The sequence below is a fragment of the Thermobia domestica genome, chromosome 3 (assembly GCF_964235325.1).
Source record: "Thermobia domestica chromosome 3, izTheDome1.hap1.1, whole genome shotgun sequence".
Taxonomy (NCBI): domain Eukaryota; kingdom Metazoa; phylum Arthropoda; class Insecta; order Zygentoma; family Lepismatidae; genus Thermobia; species Thermobia domestica.
The window spans coordinates 340,573,042-340,590,525 of NC_137456.1; the positions used below are offsets into that span (position 1 = coordinate 340,573,042).

The window sequence follows — 17,484 nt, forward strand, 5'->3', positions numbered from 1 at the left end:
AGAGCATGGAAGAAAATAAAAGAGCTGCATCTGAATAGGCCAAAGAAGAGCATGGAAGAAAATAAAAGAGCTGCATCTGAATAGGCCAAAGAAGAGCATGGAAGAAAATAAAAGAGCTGCAATTGAATGGACAAAAAAGAGCATGGAAGAAAATAAAAGAGCTGCATCTGAATAGGCCAAAGAAGAGCATGGAAGAAAATAAAAGAGCTGCATCTGAATAGGCCAAAGAAGAGCATGGAAGAAAATAAAAGAGCTGCATCTGAATAGGCCAAAGAAGAGCATGGAAGAAAATAAAAGAGCTGCATCTGAATAGGCCAAAGAAGAGCATGGAAGAAAATAAAAGAGCTGCATCTGAATAGGCCAAAGAAGAGCATGGAAGAAAATAAAAGAGCTGCATTTGAATGGGCAAAAAAGAGCATGGAAGATAATAAGAAAAGGTGGTGTATTTTTTTAAAAAAGTAATTTTGGGTCTGTTGAGGGGGAATTGGAGTCCCAAAATGGCCACTGGCACATGGAAGTAGATTTCGGGCATTACGTTTATGATATATTCAATTATTTTGACGCTCATAGCGAAAAGTTTGGACTTTTCTTGCCGGCTTTGTTCCTCAATGAGAAGAAGAAGCTGTAAGAAAAATTAGAGACGCATGTACCATCATTGGTGCAAGGGGAGGAACAAAGGGAGGAATGTTTACTTTTCCAACCAAAACTGCTAATTTTTCAAGCAAAAACAATAATTAGTGAAAACTGCTTCCCACATTTCACATTAAAACTCCAATTAAATCAATGAAATTTTGAGTTTTCCTCCCTAAAAGAGATCCATACATGAGTAATATTCTATTGTCGCTTCAGCTTTTTCTCTAAACGAACATTTTTCAACAATAATACCAAATTTCACATTAATTATGAAAAATAATTAGCTTCTGCCAGTAGGTCCTTGCGTAAGAACATTCATCATGAATTTCTATTGCTTTTTCAAATGTGTCTGTAGCCCCATATCACTCACTGCCACATGGAAATAGCATTGGATGATTTATTCTGTGCGCCATAACATTAATTTTACGATCATTGTCACACCCAAAGAAAACTTGGAATTTTAATGCCCTACCCCCTGTACACTGCAGAAGCACCAAATTACCCTCCGCACACTTGACCCCTGTTAGCACTTGACCCCTTACAATAACATTACTTATTTGAAAAGCGTGTACCGTTTTAATAGAATAAATCCAAATTTCACATTACGTGACGAATAAAAAACAAGTTTCTTCAAGTATGTCCCTGCTAAAGAAATAATGGTATTTTTTTCTGATTTTTGGAAAAAGTTGTAGCCCCATATCAAGCACTAACATATGCAAGGAGCATCGGAAATTAATTTTGCGACATTTATGGTTAATCTAACGCTCACTCACATTTCCAGAATAAAACTTGATGTTTTTCTTAACTTCCAAATGCTTATGCTACGACCCCTGTGTGCCCTTAAGGCAAGTCGTTATCAAATTAACATTCCAGTTTTCAGAACGCATAACGTCTTACTACAATTACACCAAATTTCATATTAATTTTAAAAAAAATGTATTCCCGTATGTTCCTGCTGAGGATATTTATGACCATTTTTATGTGATTTTTATAGAGGGGCTACAACCCGATATCACTGGCACATGCAAGGAGCATCAGAAGATTAGTTCTGTGACACCTGTTATTAATCTTACGCTTGCTGACGTTCCTAAAATAAAATTTGGGATTTTGGTAACATTCAACCCACTACTTTTTTATGCTCCTTGCCCCTCAAATGGGGAATCTTAACCAAAATAATGTTTGAAATAACTCCACTAGCATTGCGGATGAGTGTCATTGCATTTTGTATCAAATAACACTCATTTGTACCGAAATCCTTAGCAATAGTTATTGAAGAAAACTGCTTGCAAAATTTAACATTGAATCTCCCATAAGGAAAATAAACTTTTGTGTGTACGCTCCCAACAGAGTGCCTAAGCAGTAGTTTTCTCTTATTTACTTTTAAAATTTGAAACTTTCAGACATTTCCCAATAAGAATGCCAAATTTCACGTTAATAGTGTGAACAATTCATCTTTTGTCAGTGCTTTACAAAATTACATGAATTATGGAACAGTATATATATATATACAGGTTTATACTTCAAGGCTATCCGGACTCGAAGCTGAGTTCATTTTGAGTTTAACATGCAGCAAGGCTTTATCAGACGTGGGCTACTGAATAATGTGGAATCCGAACCACATGAGCTCCCGCCGGGAATCGAATCCGGGCTGGACTCAGAGCATGACTTAGAATTTACACTTGGCAAAATCATACACGGAGACAATTTCTAAGGTTAAGTCTATCAAGACACATTAAGGGGGGCAAACTTGACTTATCGTGGACTGGGTATATGTTATTAATTTTCTGTGCAACCCATTTTCTTTGTACCGTAGAGTCATCTTGATTGGAACATCTTTTCTTTAATTCTGAAAATAAAGAGAGAAGCTTACGTTTTGCGGCCACAAATCTTCCTTTCATGCCAATATTTACATTGAGTCCATAGTCTCTATTTACTCCCAGGGATTTCTTCAACTGCGCAATCATTTGGCCTGAAACTAGAAGAAACAAGAAGTATTAAGTTTTGACATTGAAATAGCAATTACATAAAACAGATGTTTATAGAAACAATTGAGACACCTGAAGAAAGTGCAACTTCCCTTATAAATATAGCGTGATATCACCGTCCGCCTGCTGAATACTCATGATTCGTCGTGGAATGAAGGGTCTAGAATGATTTCCATAGAGATATTGCACTATGCATCATTCAATGTAGCACTGCGTTCCATAAGCAAAGATGGATGATATCTTCTCGGGAGTCTAAGTTCTAAAATTTACAAGTGACCTTGGACACTGCTCCTCGCAAGATCTGACCATCTTACATTTGCACCAATTAACCATACATCACAATTTAGCCTCTTTCAAACTCAGAGAAGTCTCCAATCATGCTTTGCCAATGTCTGTCCTTTTCAACATATTGTTCAATTGTACCACACTGTAAAAAATGAGGTGTTGAAACAACAAAAATGACTACCACTTTAGCGTGTAACTTGTGTGTTAATTCAGCACCAAGACATCGCCTTCCGAGCATATCAGAAATAAGAAGTTACTACCTGGGAGAATTTGCATTAGCATTTATCCTTTAATATGAGCAAAGCTTTGCGAAATATCTTCAGCACTTATGCCAAGTAACGATTAATGTTCTATGTTTTCTGTAATCGGTCACAATAATATTGTTGTAAACCTGTGAATCGTCTGACAACAGTTACATAGGCAACAGTTCTGTCATCTTATGTTCATATATGCTAAGAAAGAAGAATAACAGATAAAAAAAAAGATGGAAGCACAGCTATCTGTGTAACTGTTGCCAGATGATTCACAGATCTACAACAATATTAATACGCCGATTACAGAAAACATAGAATGTTATTAGTTACTTGCCATAAATGCAAAATATGTTTCGCAAAGCTTTGCTCCTACCAAATAATAAAAAACAATGGAAATACTTACAGTCAGTACCGAGGTATGTCTGATATGCCCCGAAGGTGATGTGGTTGGTGTTTACCAGACAACATCCAAATCTATCAGTTTGCTGACGACACAGCTTTTCTTTCAACAGCCCGTACTATTCAGCAGACTAATCGACTTATGCAACCTGCTACTGATAGATTTGTCGACTGGTGTAATGTATGGAGATTAAGTATTAACTATGTGAAGACACATTCACTTGTATTTTTACCACCAGGAAGACGCTCCAGAGTGTACCGAAACCCGAGTTTACTTCGTCTCGATGTAGAACATACACCAGTTCCGGTTCATTCGACTCTGACTTACCTTGGCATCGTCTTTGACAGTAAACTATCTTGGATCCCACATCTTAAGAAGGTTGTCGCTCAAGAACAGAACAGACTCAATTTGCTTAAACGGCTAGTTGTTACAAGTTGGGGCTTAAAACCACCTACGGTCCTCCATACCTACAAAGCTTTCATGAGAAGTACCTTAACTTATGGTCATACGGCTTGGGTCTCCGCTTGTGACAAATATTATCTAAAGTTGTGTATCATGGAGAGGCATGTCTTGCGGCTAGCATATCGCATTAGGTTACCAAGTCCAACTAGGCTCCTGTACAAGTTTATTGATTTTCCGTCTTTACTCCCACATTTGGAACGACTTCGAATCCGCTACATTACTACACGTTTTGAGTTACACCATGAAATGCTACAGGACATCCTTCTCTACGATCGAGACAACGATGCACCCCCACGATACTTGGACTCTCCGCTGCAACATTATATGACACTGTATCATCTCCAGTTGGATCCTGCCAACAGAGATCCTGATGTATTTGCCATTTATCATCCACGTCATCTATCACCTCATATTTATCCATCATACGCACAGTGATTACCAACTAATATGGGCCTCCCCTGTCTTCATCAGTTCCTGAGTGGCCCCAGGAACAGAAGATAACTCCATCTGTTTGCTAACAAAACCTAGTGATGTGGCGTCTAGTGCAATTTATTCATTACCATTTCATCATGTCATTCTCTTCAGTTTATATATTATGTTTTCTATTCGTTACTTGCATTCTTTCTGTTTATTAGCCTTCATGTACATATATTATTGTTGTTCTTTTCACTTATATACTGATTTACGGCACATATTACTTTTTGTTATTTTTGTTATTGTTCATTCATAGTTCCTTAGATTTATATTACTGTTGATTGTATGTTTGAATTATTTAATAATTAATGAATAAAGACATATAACTTAGACCCACTACAATATTATGACATCCAAAATGTTTATGCCTCACTCCTCCGAAGAAAGGGCAAAACCCTTTAACCGGGTAAACGGCAAAAAAAAAAAAAAAAAAAAAAAAAGTTGGTGTTGAATTGACACACAAGTAACACGCTAAAATGGCAGTTATTTTGTGTTATTTCAACACCTCATTTTTTGCTGTGCACGTCTAACGTACTACGGACGATCGACTAACCCACCATCAGCTGGTAGGACACGGTGGCTCAGTGGTAGAACGATTACTTTTGGTGAGTGGTGTCCCTAGTTCGATCCCCTCTAAGAAGTTTGTGGTGGACAAGAATGTGTCCGTGGGTTTTCTCGGAGTACTCCCGTTTGCACTGATTCTTTCATCATCATTCAGTTGCCTTAATCATCCGTCACCCTTAGCCTAAAATTACATAATCATGTTATATTAAACGGAATGATTTTATTTCATTTCATTTCAATTTTCCACCATTAGTCAGGTGCTCCACACTCATCCTCAGTGTCATTTCCTAATACACCTTACGTATTGCAAACTACATGTTGATTTAATAATCTGTGTCTATATATATATATTACTATCTGGATAAATATTTATTTTCTTCTTGAAGTAGCCTATTTAATATAAATATTAGACTTTCGATTATTATTAACATGGTATTTTATTATTGGGTTGCAGGTCTAAGGTAAATATAAACCAATGCAATAAAATCTAACAAATATACCTACTTATATATACATTTATCTTTAATTACTTCAACAATTACAAGACCAAAAGCTTCACTCACAAATATCTCTCATAAACTTATCTATCATCAGTTATACAGACACACTTAGATTCCAGGGAGCTGATGATTGGGCAAGATATTTAATTATGATTGGTTTTGTTATGACTAACTACATCCTTTTGATTATTAAAACTTTTGTCTCTCAAGAATGATTATACTCCCTTAAAAAGTAAAGCAAATGATACTAAAGACAGATATATCCGCATAAAACGTAAAGCGAAAAACACTAATAAAAATATCCGCAAAAAATGGTAAAGTAAAGGATACAAAAGATGAATATATTCGTACAAAAAGTAAAGCGAAGAAAGCCAATAACGAATATTCGCATAAAATAGTAAAGCATATTATACAAAGACGGATATAACCATACAAAAAGTAAAGCAAAGGATACCAAACACAGATAAATCCACATAAAAATGTAAAACAAAGGGTTCCAAAGACGAATATATTTGTATAAAAGGGTAAAGCTGAGGACATCAATGACGGATATATCCGCACATGAATGTAGCATATTTTAGGGTTGCTAATACCTTATTTCTTACAGTTGTATGATGTTAATGCACAGACAAGTTAGAGATAATTGCACAAGTTTATTCTTTAAGTTATGTCTGAATGATCTGATTGATTAAGACTAATAAGAAAATGGCGTTCAGGAATCTTTATCAACCGAGAGTTACTGAAATTGAAAAATACTCGAAGGAGGTGGGGCCGAGCAGTTAGCAATCCGCGGCCCAGCGAATGTGTAAGCGCTTGGTCCTGGTTCTCAGCCAAAATTTATTCTCAACACGATTCAACACAAACTGCAAAAGATAGCCGTGGTGGCTCAGTAATAAAGGTTTCACTTCTGATACAGGGGTTCCTTGGTTCGATCCTAAACTGAGAAAAGTCCGTTATCCGGACAGCGGTATATTGTAGAAATATACGATATCCTTATGTTTACTACAGAAATCAGTACGGAGCATACGTTATCCATATTATACATATGTACTGCCCTTAGATGTTACATAATGCCGTTGCAGCATGTCTGACATCTAACAGTTTTCCTGGTATTATATACGTATAAGTATGTTACATACGTCAGCATATGTTACATACGCTCTTCTGTATGTGAGATCCTGATCGCCTGTATACACTTTTTTTTCGTTCGTACGAAAAGTACGCTAATTCGGAACACTTATACGGGAAGTATGTATAAAATATAATTTTCAGTTATACGTTTGCTGTACGTTAAGTCCAAAACCTACACGATATACACATGTAACCTACGTTTTTACTTAGGCCTACGTCAAATACGATTTTGGTTCTTAGTGTAGCTCGCGGCAAGTGAGCTTTGTAGTGAATAAACATCGTGTCCGTGGGGGTTTTCTCTGGGTTCTCCCGTTTCTTCCCCCTTTCTTCCTTCCAGCATTTCATTCACTTCTCATCATTACAGTCTCCTTTAGCTACATAATCGTGGAACACAAAATTTAAAGATTTCATTTTACAAACTGCAACAAATTAAACCAGAAAGTTCTCTCTCCACTGTATTTTTATATTTTTTGTATCTTTAAAAAATATAAATTAACAAATATTTAAATTATAATATTTTAACTTATGCAAGGCATGTGCGTGCAGGGACTGTCAGTTCTTTAAAAAAATTGATATTCTTGTCTTCAGCGGGAAATTTAAATTTAGTAAGAAAAGGGTTAATGCTTTCATGGAAATTAGGCGAATATCACTTAGAAACCTACTTAAATAAACTTTCTACCACCAGGAAAGGTACACATAAGAAAGCGACCCAGCTACGAAAGAATTTCCTAAAAGTACTTTAGATTGAGACTTTCCGAGAGTCAAAGGGACTAAACCAATAGTGAAGTGGAAATTCTGTCAGTATACCTCTGCGCACGAAACGAGACTGAGATTTTGGTGTAGAGATTCGAAATGAAATGAAATGAAATCTTTGAGTTTTGCGTCCCACGGTTATGCCGGTTAGGCTAAAGGAGACGGTGATGATGAGTAATGAATGAAATGGTGGAATGAAGAAAGTGGGAGGAAACGGGAGAACCCCGAGAAAACCCACGAGCACGGTGTTTGTCCACCACAAAGCACACTTGGCGGGGTGTAGAGATTCGAAAGAATACAGAGCTCTTCAAATAGAAACATATATTTTCGAGACGAGACATCAACTTCTTGACTTGTTTTTGAGAGTGTTCAGCCTCGATTCTCGTCTCGAGTGCATCCAAGCTCGTATTTTGGCACGGGCCCAGTGCAGCAAGTTTTCAGGGGGTGTATAAATGAAATCGATATTGTAGTTTGATATGCGGGTAAAAGAGGCTGTCCTTGAAGGAGAAATTTAAGCTAGAAATAATGTTTGTACCACATTCCGATTAATTTTTCTTGTTACGACGCTACTGGTGCTAGAAGGGACTGATTCTATTGTTTGTTGGCGGTAAGCGTAATCCGTGCATTTATTTCTGAATGCCCTGGACCTAAACAATACATCTACGGGTGTATTGTTTAGGCCCATACAGAATACGAAGAAGTAAGGGGGAAAGGGTGCATAGTTTTGTTGGGGTCAGGGACGTAAAATATTTAAATTCAAGCCAGTACGTATCTTCATATATCAGTGACTTTCTTATGCCATGCCATGTGATTTATATGTTTAAAGTACTTCCTATTTATCTTATATCTTACAATATGTAAAACGAACACTGTAGTAGCATTTAGAGTATCCCTGCGTAGTGTAGTTCCTAACATTCTCACCTTTCGGGCGAGTGGTCCCAAGTTCGATTCCTAGTAGAGACATTGGGTCCAAAAAGTGTAACAGCTTTTTCAAATCAGCGTCTAGAGATTTTCCTTACTGATACCAGGCAAATGCCAAGGTGGTACCTAACATACAGGCCACTTCCTTCCTTCTCCCTTCCCGGATAGGAATCCGCTCAATGATCGGTGTCATCCTTCGTACGTGACGGATTTAAGACCATACATTGCGATGATGCTCAGAACTTTATATAAATAAACAGTAGCGTTTAGGAAAATAAATTAAACATTACATTCTTTCTATCAAGAGTTTTCTTTGTTTCAGTGGATCTTATGTAACCAACACAAAGCGTAGCGTAGACAGAGAGCTCATTCAAACCGTAAATAATGTGCTTAAGACACAAAACTTCACGAAATACTTGATAGATCACCAACAATTTTGGCCATAGTGTAGAAGATCGGAATTCAAGGGTCGAGTTTGTTGATACACTTCATTCTCCACAGAAGTGGTAGAAAATAACAATTTCTGGTTCTAACGTTAGTCATTAAAGAGCAAAAGCGGTAATAGATAGCGAGAATTGGTTTTCTAGAATCGATATTGTAGATAATTAAACTGACACTATTAGGATATGCAAGATATGTCAATTTCATGAAAAGTAAAGTAGGCTAAAAAAAAGCGTTAGAATGATATACATCAGGATCTTTGGAAACTATGTAACTTCTCACTAAATGCTTACAGAAATCCGGAGTCTTCGAAAAATTTTGAGCGGTACTACACACACACACACACACACACACATTTCAAATCTGATTATTGCCGGGACAGTCTCTCCCAGTTCCAAGGTTGCAAGGGATATGTTCCCTTCATACCCCCAGGATTTGCGCTAGTGTCCATGAACACGGTTTGTCCTTTATAGAGTTCGTAAGACTCGGGATAAGAAAATGTAAGAAGCTACATATCGGAAATGAGCACACACTATCGTAGAGTGCTATCAGTATTTACAAGTAAAAACATAGAAGTTATACATCCACCTCAGGGTTTTATCTCTCTATCCATAATAATACAATAAAAAGAAGCTAGAGGTAGAAAGACAGTTGATCTAAAATTATCTCGGAGAAAGTTCATAAATCAGGTCTGTACGTAGCCCGATTCACTTGACCCTTGTCGCTTTTATTCTTGACTGGTTATTTTTAAAGACATATTTATCTAAAGAAACCACTGAAAGTTTCAGGGGAAGTTCAAGGTAATCGTGGGGGCTTCAGTTGCCCACAGGGGATATTAACACTCCTGGTCGGTGGCCCTTCCTAACTACGGGCCTGTTCCAGGCTCGTAGCCAGCTAGAAATTTTAGGGGGGCCCGGTAGAAGTTAGGCGGCAATCCAATCATATGATAGTTCATCACTATCATAATACAGTTGCAAGCCTGCCGTGAGAATCTTAGGGGGAGCAGTAAAAATTAAGGGGGCGGCCACCTAGCCCCCCGTGGATACGGGCGTGGCCTACTCTACACTTTTTTTACGTTCACTGTTAACGATGTGTACCTCGATGGAAGTATATCTGGTCCACATACTTCATGCTTGTCATGGTGTAATACTAGGGCACTTGAGTTTGACATTTTTCGATCAGTAAGAAGGTAATGGGAGATGTTCGATGCTTGCAGCAAGAAGCAGATCATTTACTGAGAAACGAATAAAATGCGTTACTTGATAAAATTCTAGTTTTTCCTTCAATTTAACTTTTCACTATAACGTTCTGGTTTAGAGGGCTAAATATGATTTACGGTATACGGGTCTCTGATGGATCACTTTGAACAAAGCATGATTTCTCGGAAATTGAACTTGGCAACAAAAAATGAAGATTGCAACACTTTCAAGTTTTGACCGCTCCGACGCAAATGCTAGATTCTGAAACAATTAACAATGCGAGGGAGCAAGAGCATATGCTAACTTCGTAGTGACAATGAAGCTTGAAACATGTTTCAGAACTGTTGTGGCCCCAATGCAATGCTGCTCGTGTCACATGGCAAAGGTGGTTGACAAAAGGAAGAGAGATCGCATTTTGTCACAAGCAAATCATTGTGCTGCTGCAGACAAACGATTCGTATGATCAAATAACTCACCTGCGGAAAATGCATGCGCGGAAAGCTAAATGATTCAATGAGCGAATCATTCCAACCAATTCATTTGACCGAAACAAATAATTGCGCGAAGGGAAAACGTAGAAAATTAAACGATTCACATGAGCGAATCATCCTTGAGAATCAGAGCAAATGAATCAGTTCACAAAAATGAATCGTCATGTCCATCACTAGGCGAGACGTTAATTACGCCACTGTCTTCTAGTTGAATTAACACACCATATTTCACTGTGTAACTGCAATCATAAAACACGAGAAGGTAGATGAACTGCTTGGATGCCAAGTACCCTAAATACAAAATTAAAATTTTCTGGAATAGTTTAAATTTCACATCCCAGAAACATTGCCTTATTCATACTATGTTTGCTACACAAGTATTGACTTTGTAACTTCAGAAGAAGAGTTGGGAATCACCGAAGCGACTACAACCAACACTTCTTCCCCCAAAAATTGGACCGATATTAGATAATAACCATACGTACGTATCGTTTAATTGCATATATATAACCTATAAGTAATCTAGTCCTGTGAGAACCAAAATAAATATTATAAGCTTTGTGCATGTTTTACACTATATTGAAAGTATCAATCTTCTGTAAAAGAAAAAATGATTCTCCTTAGTACTTCGTAGACAGTGTTGGGTAAGTTACTTGTAAAAATGTAACGCGTTACAAGTTACTTTACTTTCTCTTAAAAATGTAACGCGTTAGTAACGCGTTACTTGCCTCAAAAAAGTAACTGTTACTTTACTTCGAAAGTAACGCGTTACTAACGCGTTACTTTTAGATCCGAAACTTTGAATATGTGAAAAAAATCATTACTTCAGTTTTCCGTACTACTATTACTACCGCTATTATTATTATTATTATTATTATTATTATTATTATTATTATTATTATTTTATTATTGCACGTTCTGAATCGATTTATGTAAATGTAAGGACAAATTTTTACTTGACAGCTATATGAACATTTTAATGTAATGTACCATTGACTAAAATACCACACTGCGTTACTCGTAGGGATAGGCACGAGTGAGTTCGAGCAAGTTTTCTTCGAAACTCGATTCGACTAGAAACAGACATCTTTGAGCTCGACCCGAGAACTCGGCTTGAAAAATTTCCTTCAACTCGACTCGAATTCGGTCAAGTTTCGAGTCGAGTCCAACCAAATCTGGTGTATGGTTTCGAGTACTCTCTTCAAGTATCTTACATAGACAATATAATTATATTCAATGGTACTACTACAAATTATTATTATTATTATTATTATTATTATTATAACAACACTGTGTATACACATGAAATATAGGCGGTTCATATCTGAATACTAAGAAAGTAGTTGATTGCCAACCTCGATAGTCGTGAAGTCTAAGAGTTAAGGACATTGTTCACGAGCTTGTGAATTTGGGTTGAGGGTCTAGGTTGAGTATTCGGGCTCGAACCAAACATTATTAAAAGTTATAGGGCACTGGCCAAATATCTTCAAAACTGCTCGGCTTGGGTTTAGAATTGTCAACGACTCGAGCAGATCGGCTCACAGCTCATTCAGTATCGACCCATACCGAGAAGTGAGCCGAGCCAACAGCTCACCCAAGCGAGTCAGCTAGAGCCCTTCGCTCGGTTAAATCGAACCGAGCAGATGGCTCATCCCAACCAACCAGCTCGAGCCGATGGTTCATCCCACGCGAGCCGGCTCGAGCCATCAGCTCAGTTAAGCTGAGCCGAGGTAAGCTTGTTATATAAAAAAAAAATCTCTTGTAGTCTCGCTATCGAGATGAGACTAGATGCGAACAGTGTCCCCTTTCGTGAGCAACACTACGAGTATTCCATATTACTGCTTAGCTTACATTTCTCATGGCTTTCGCTTTCCAGTGTAATCAGACCATGATTTCAAGACGAGCTAAAACGAGCGAGCCATTTATCAAACTCGACTCGACTCGAAACTCGACGCCAAAAGCAGTGAATTGGCTCGGAACTCGACTCGAGAATATTACTTTTGACTCGACTCGATAATCGACTTGGATTCGAGTCGAGTTTTAGCTTGACTTGTGCCCATCCCATGTTAGAAAAAATGGTTGCTTATTATTATTCTGCTTAACAATGTTGCTATGTAAAATTAAAAATACAGAATATAGAGAAACATTACACTACAACTGAAAATGAGAACACATGAACTGGGGGTGAATCAAAACTTGCCAGTAACTCTAAAATCGATACATGCTTTTTAAAGCTAGTTGTTCCAAACTCTATAATCAACGGGACTTTAGGATACGCAAACTGATCTAAAAGAACTCTAATATTACATACCATCAACATTACATCAATAAAGTAGGCCTGCTTATCAGAACACAATTTATTCATATTAATCCCTTATCGTATGTCGTTAATTATGGCACCCTAGTTGTTGATAAATATTTACCGCCGGGGCACCACTTTACTTTTAAATTCTGTTCACCATCATCTTCAGCTTTTAAGAAAAGCATTCTTTAAAATGTTCAAACGATAAAATATTTTCGTTCTCCATCTTTATAAAAACAACACCAATCAAAGTAAAATAGACTACCAATATCATTGCACTCGTAGTTCACTCACTGAATGTATTGATTTGGAGCTGCCAAAATCTAAGACAAAATCTTCCAGGTGCTTGCAATCAGTACACTTTATTTCCCTGAGGCTGTTCTCATCTTCCAAAAAGCAGCAAGTGGCAGTATATTTTGTTATATAAATAAATAAATCAAATTGTATCTATGAATATATTTGCAAGCCTACCAACATAAAGTTCGTAAGACGAAACGGGAAGATGCACATCGAGATTTCCCGTTCCGCCTTACATTAAGATGAAAAGTGATAACAGGTTTTACATGCAAATTTCATTAGTAGAGGTCATAAGGCGAAACGGGAAAAGGCGAACAGTGCAGGAATCGTCGGACACTGACATCGTTCATGCTCCATTGTTCCATTCTGAGAAATTCACTTACAGGAAAGAAACATTTGTTTCCGAAAAAAATATACATATATTGTAGTTACTCATCCAAAATGTAACGCGAAAAAAGTAACGCAAACTAGGTACGTTACTTAAAAATTTGTAACGCGTTACCGTTACAGTTACTTTGTAAAAAATGTAACGCGTTACTAGGAAACGTTACTTAAAAAGTAACGCGTTACTTGCGTTACGTTACTTCCCAAGACTGTTCGTAGAATAGTATTATATTCTTCTTTCTATTTTCATATATTTCTAGGCTATTTAAGATTTATTTGTTCTGCCATCTACTGACCAGATGTTAACTACTAGAAGAATTGCTTTCAAGCCACAATTTGTTTTCTTAGTCACGTTTTACGTTAATGCTACTACATGAAAAGCATGGGTCTCTCTCTGAGGGGCGCCCGAAGAAAATTTTGTACGGGGGGCTTCTCCATGGTTGCTATATTAGATATGGTATTTCTTGTATATAATATAAATCGTTTGCTATATTATGTACACATTTTCGTGATCCAAGCGTCCCTGACGCTCCTCTTCGGATGCCCATGGTCTCTCTGGCATGGAAAAATTAGGAAGTAGCTACTAGAAGTTGCTCCTAGACCCCAATTAAATTTACGTAGAATCGTATGGTAAATCGTAAATTACTTAAATTAAGATCAGCAGGGTTTCTACCTCCTGCTGTACAATCAGTGGCGGCGTAAGGGAAAAGAGGACGCTATCCCCGACCCGGGCCCCACTTTGTTAAGGCCCAGGTAGTGATGGGTAAATTCCCGGGAAGATATTTTTCGGGAATATTTCCAAAATGGGAATTTATCCGGGAATTTATGTTGAATCAGAAAGAAAATTCCATTCTATTACTATATTATGATTTCAAAGGTGAATTAATTTTTATATCACAGCATATTATTACTGTTGTCCACAGAGTATTCTTTAAAATATATATTCTGAACAGTACTATGTTACTTTATTAACACTTTATTATGTTTAGAGAGTACGCATAAATGTATATTTATTTACAGTATGTTCTATCAATTAATTATGTGTGAAAAAATTAATACTTTTAAACCACTAAACAGTTTAAATTTATATGTAAGTGGATTTGCTCAACTTGACTTTATTACTGATATTATAAACACATTAAATTATAAATGTTATAAACCAATTAGATGGGTAAATGCTAGAAGATACATGTCTCATCAATTTATAAACATTTGCGCATACAGATTTATGTTCATAAAATTTTCAAGATACTAACTTATCTTTATATTTTAGCACGTAACATTGCCATACACGACCTTTCATTCTACCTATTTCTCGAAATTCCATACGTTAATTCATATGTAAAAGAAATCCGGTTACCTCTTCAGAAATTCGAGTCAGAGAGAGGGGACAGAAAGAAGTCTATTACTAATGGTGGTTCAGGGTTTATTAATAGTACTTCATCTCTATTTCTACATAATTCTACATTACTTTAAAAAATGGTTCCTTTTCATCATTTGTAAATTAGTACTTTGCTAATTTTGGCTGTTCATTAGCATTGGGGGCCAGCTTTTGCACCTAATTTTTTGCGATATTCTATTCCGATGCGGTTGTTTTATGGTTTCATACGTTAAATTACGTTACCAACATTAAATTCAGACAGCATTGCAGAGCGAGCGCTAGCGAATGAAGGCGGGTTAGAGCCCCGCATGGCACGTTGTTTTCTATATTCGTTACCAACAATTCACTTTCTTTTCTCACATAAATCACTTCCAATTACCTTTTGTTTTGTATAAATCCCCTACGGCTCTAAAAAAAATGTGTTCGATACTTTCTTGACTACTTGAACATCACTATCATGTCATTTCTTCCGTAAATCATCCTATTTTTTGCTAGTTTTGGCCCTCCAATACTAAACAATTACCCTACTTTTTAGTGCAAATGGAAATGGAACTTAAAAAATCATATTATTAGTTATATAAAGTACCGTCAAATAATTTGAATATTTAAACTTACAAAATTCTTTAAAACCTAGAAGTAAATCATAATATATTTAAAATAAAGTAATTAGTCATTTGGTTCTTATAATTTGGAAGATAAAGTAAAGAAATGGAAATAAATTCCTTCCCGGGAATTTATAGGCCAGGGAAAAACCCGGGAATATTCCCATTTTTAAATTCCTTCCCACCGGGAATATTCCCACTGCCCATCACTAATCGTCACCCTTGGCCAGGGTACAGCTTTACTTGCACCCAGGGGTTAAAGTGAATTTGAAAAGGTAGGGAGACGCATGAAGTCCCCCGTACCTATCTTTGCACATTGTAATTAAGTTAGAAAGTGGGGGGATGCCACGGATATTTCCTGGAAGCGAGGGGACGGCGCCCACCCGCATTCCCCACACTTTTACCCCTACTTACACCCATGACTATATTCGTAGAAACCAAACACTGAAATGCACCAAACACAAGTTCTAACGACTAAGCTATCAGTTCTCACTCTATGCCTTAAATATTTATTTAAATAGGCCTACACTTCAAAAGTGGAAATCATATTAAGTTGAAATAATAATTAAGTAGGTAACTAATTGTTCATTTAATTCGCTTCTATATGATTTATACATTAATTGTATACAATGAAACAGAAAAATGTCAGAAAATATTTTATATCGTAAGTGAAACAGCCACATGTACAGTATACTCATAGTGCATACCCATTATATAGAGAAAAAACGGTTAATGAAGTCATTTACAGCTAAAATGAAATGTTTTAACATAATACTTTGCAAAGATCCTTTGTTTTAAAGGAATTCTTTAAGAGAATAAATGAAGGGAAGATTACATTTTTTTCTGGTCTATATTAGCACTAAAAACCAACCAAATTATATTAACAAAATACAATGCACATCGTATGAACTTATATACATTATCCTATGTAATGAACCTTATCATTCAATAGAAGTTATATGTAATATACCTTCGGATGTACTACTATTTTTTTTTTAAAAAAAAAGAAAAATTTGTAGCATTTCATAACATTGAGTTTTAACACAGATAGCCTTAATACAGTATGCAAAATCAGAAAAGCCAATATATATGAAGTGATTACAATGTTCAAAAAGCGCTATATTATTCTAAATAATTCCTGCTATCCATATTTAAGTGTCTTGAATAACTCCGCCATTTTTCTTTTTTAGCCCATTGATATATACGAGGAAATTTTCCTCTGCTTCTTTGAGATTTTAAGGGATTTACTTTTTATTATTTTTCTTCAGGTCTATTTAAATGTCTCTTACTTTGTGGAAATAAAACTCTGTGTTGTATATTTTCAATATTCATAAATTACATCTAATTTAAATAATAATATATTTATATATACTAAAAGATCATTTTGACAAAGCAAGGAACATTTAAATAGATATTCAGAAGAAATCAGTAAAATCAGAACATCAAAAATTTTATTCATTTCAAAGAAAAGGAAGAATACTTCCCTTACAAATCAATGGGATAGAAAAGAAAGGAGGCGATGGTACTGAACCTCACCGTTAAGGAGCTTGTACTCTGAGAAATATAATCACACTTTCTCTCTTAACTGATTCCACGCAAAAAAAAAAAAAAATGATAAGAACAATATCAAACAACAGTTGTCTTTACAACTGAAGAAAATTTCAAACCTATGAAATAGTAATGTAGAATTTAAATAGCTCAGAATCAGGATTGTGAGAATATAGAGAGATACAGAAAATTTTACAACACTGCATAGAAAAGATGAAGTATTAATAAAAAGAATTCAACGACAAAAACTGGGATAGCGAGACTAAGGTAGTATTGGCAAAACAAAAATCAATTTCAAAGCCGAAAATCCCATCCCCCAGAATTATAGAATCGGACAACTCTAGCTGACAATAAGATTACATATAATGGAGCACAATAATACTGTTATGAAAAAAAGTACTTAATCTAACTAAAATGAGAATAACAAATTGAAAAAACCTTATTATTTCGGACTTACTCAGTTATGTAACATAACTT

At 36.1% G+C, this 17,484-nt stretch overlaps 1 long non-coding RNA gene across 1 annotated transcript in view; it reads right to left on the minus strand.

The window, feature by feature from the left end:
• The window catches only part of LOC145682026 (uncharacterized), a 71,765-nt gene that overhangs the window by 28,654 nt on the left and 25,627 nt on the right, over positions 1–17,484 (minus strand). Inside the window, exon 2 of the long non-coding RNA XR_014130881.1 lies at positions 2,504–2,608. This is a non-coding gene — a long non-coding RNA (uncharacterized LOC145682026). The remainder of the gene's footprint in view (positions 1–2,503; positions 2,609–17,484) is intronic.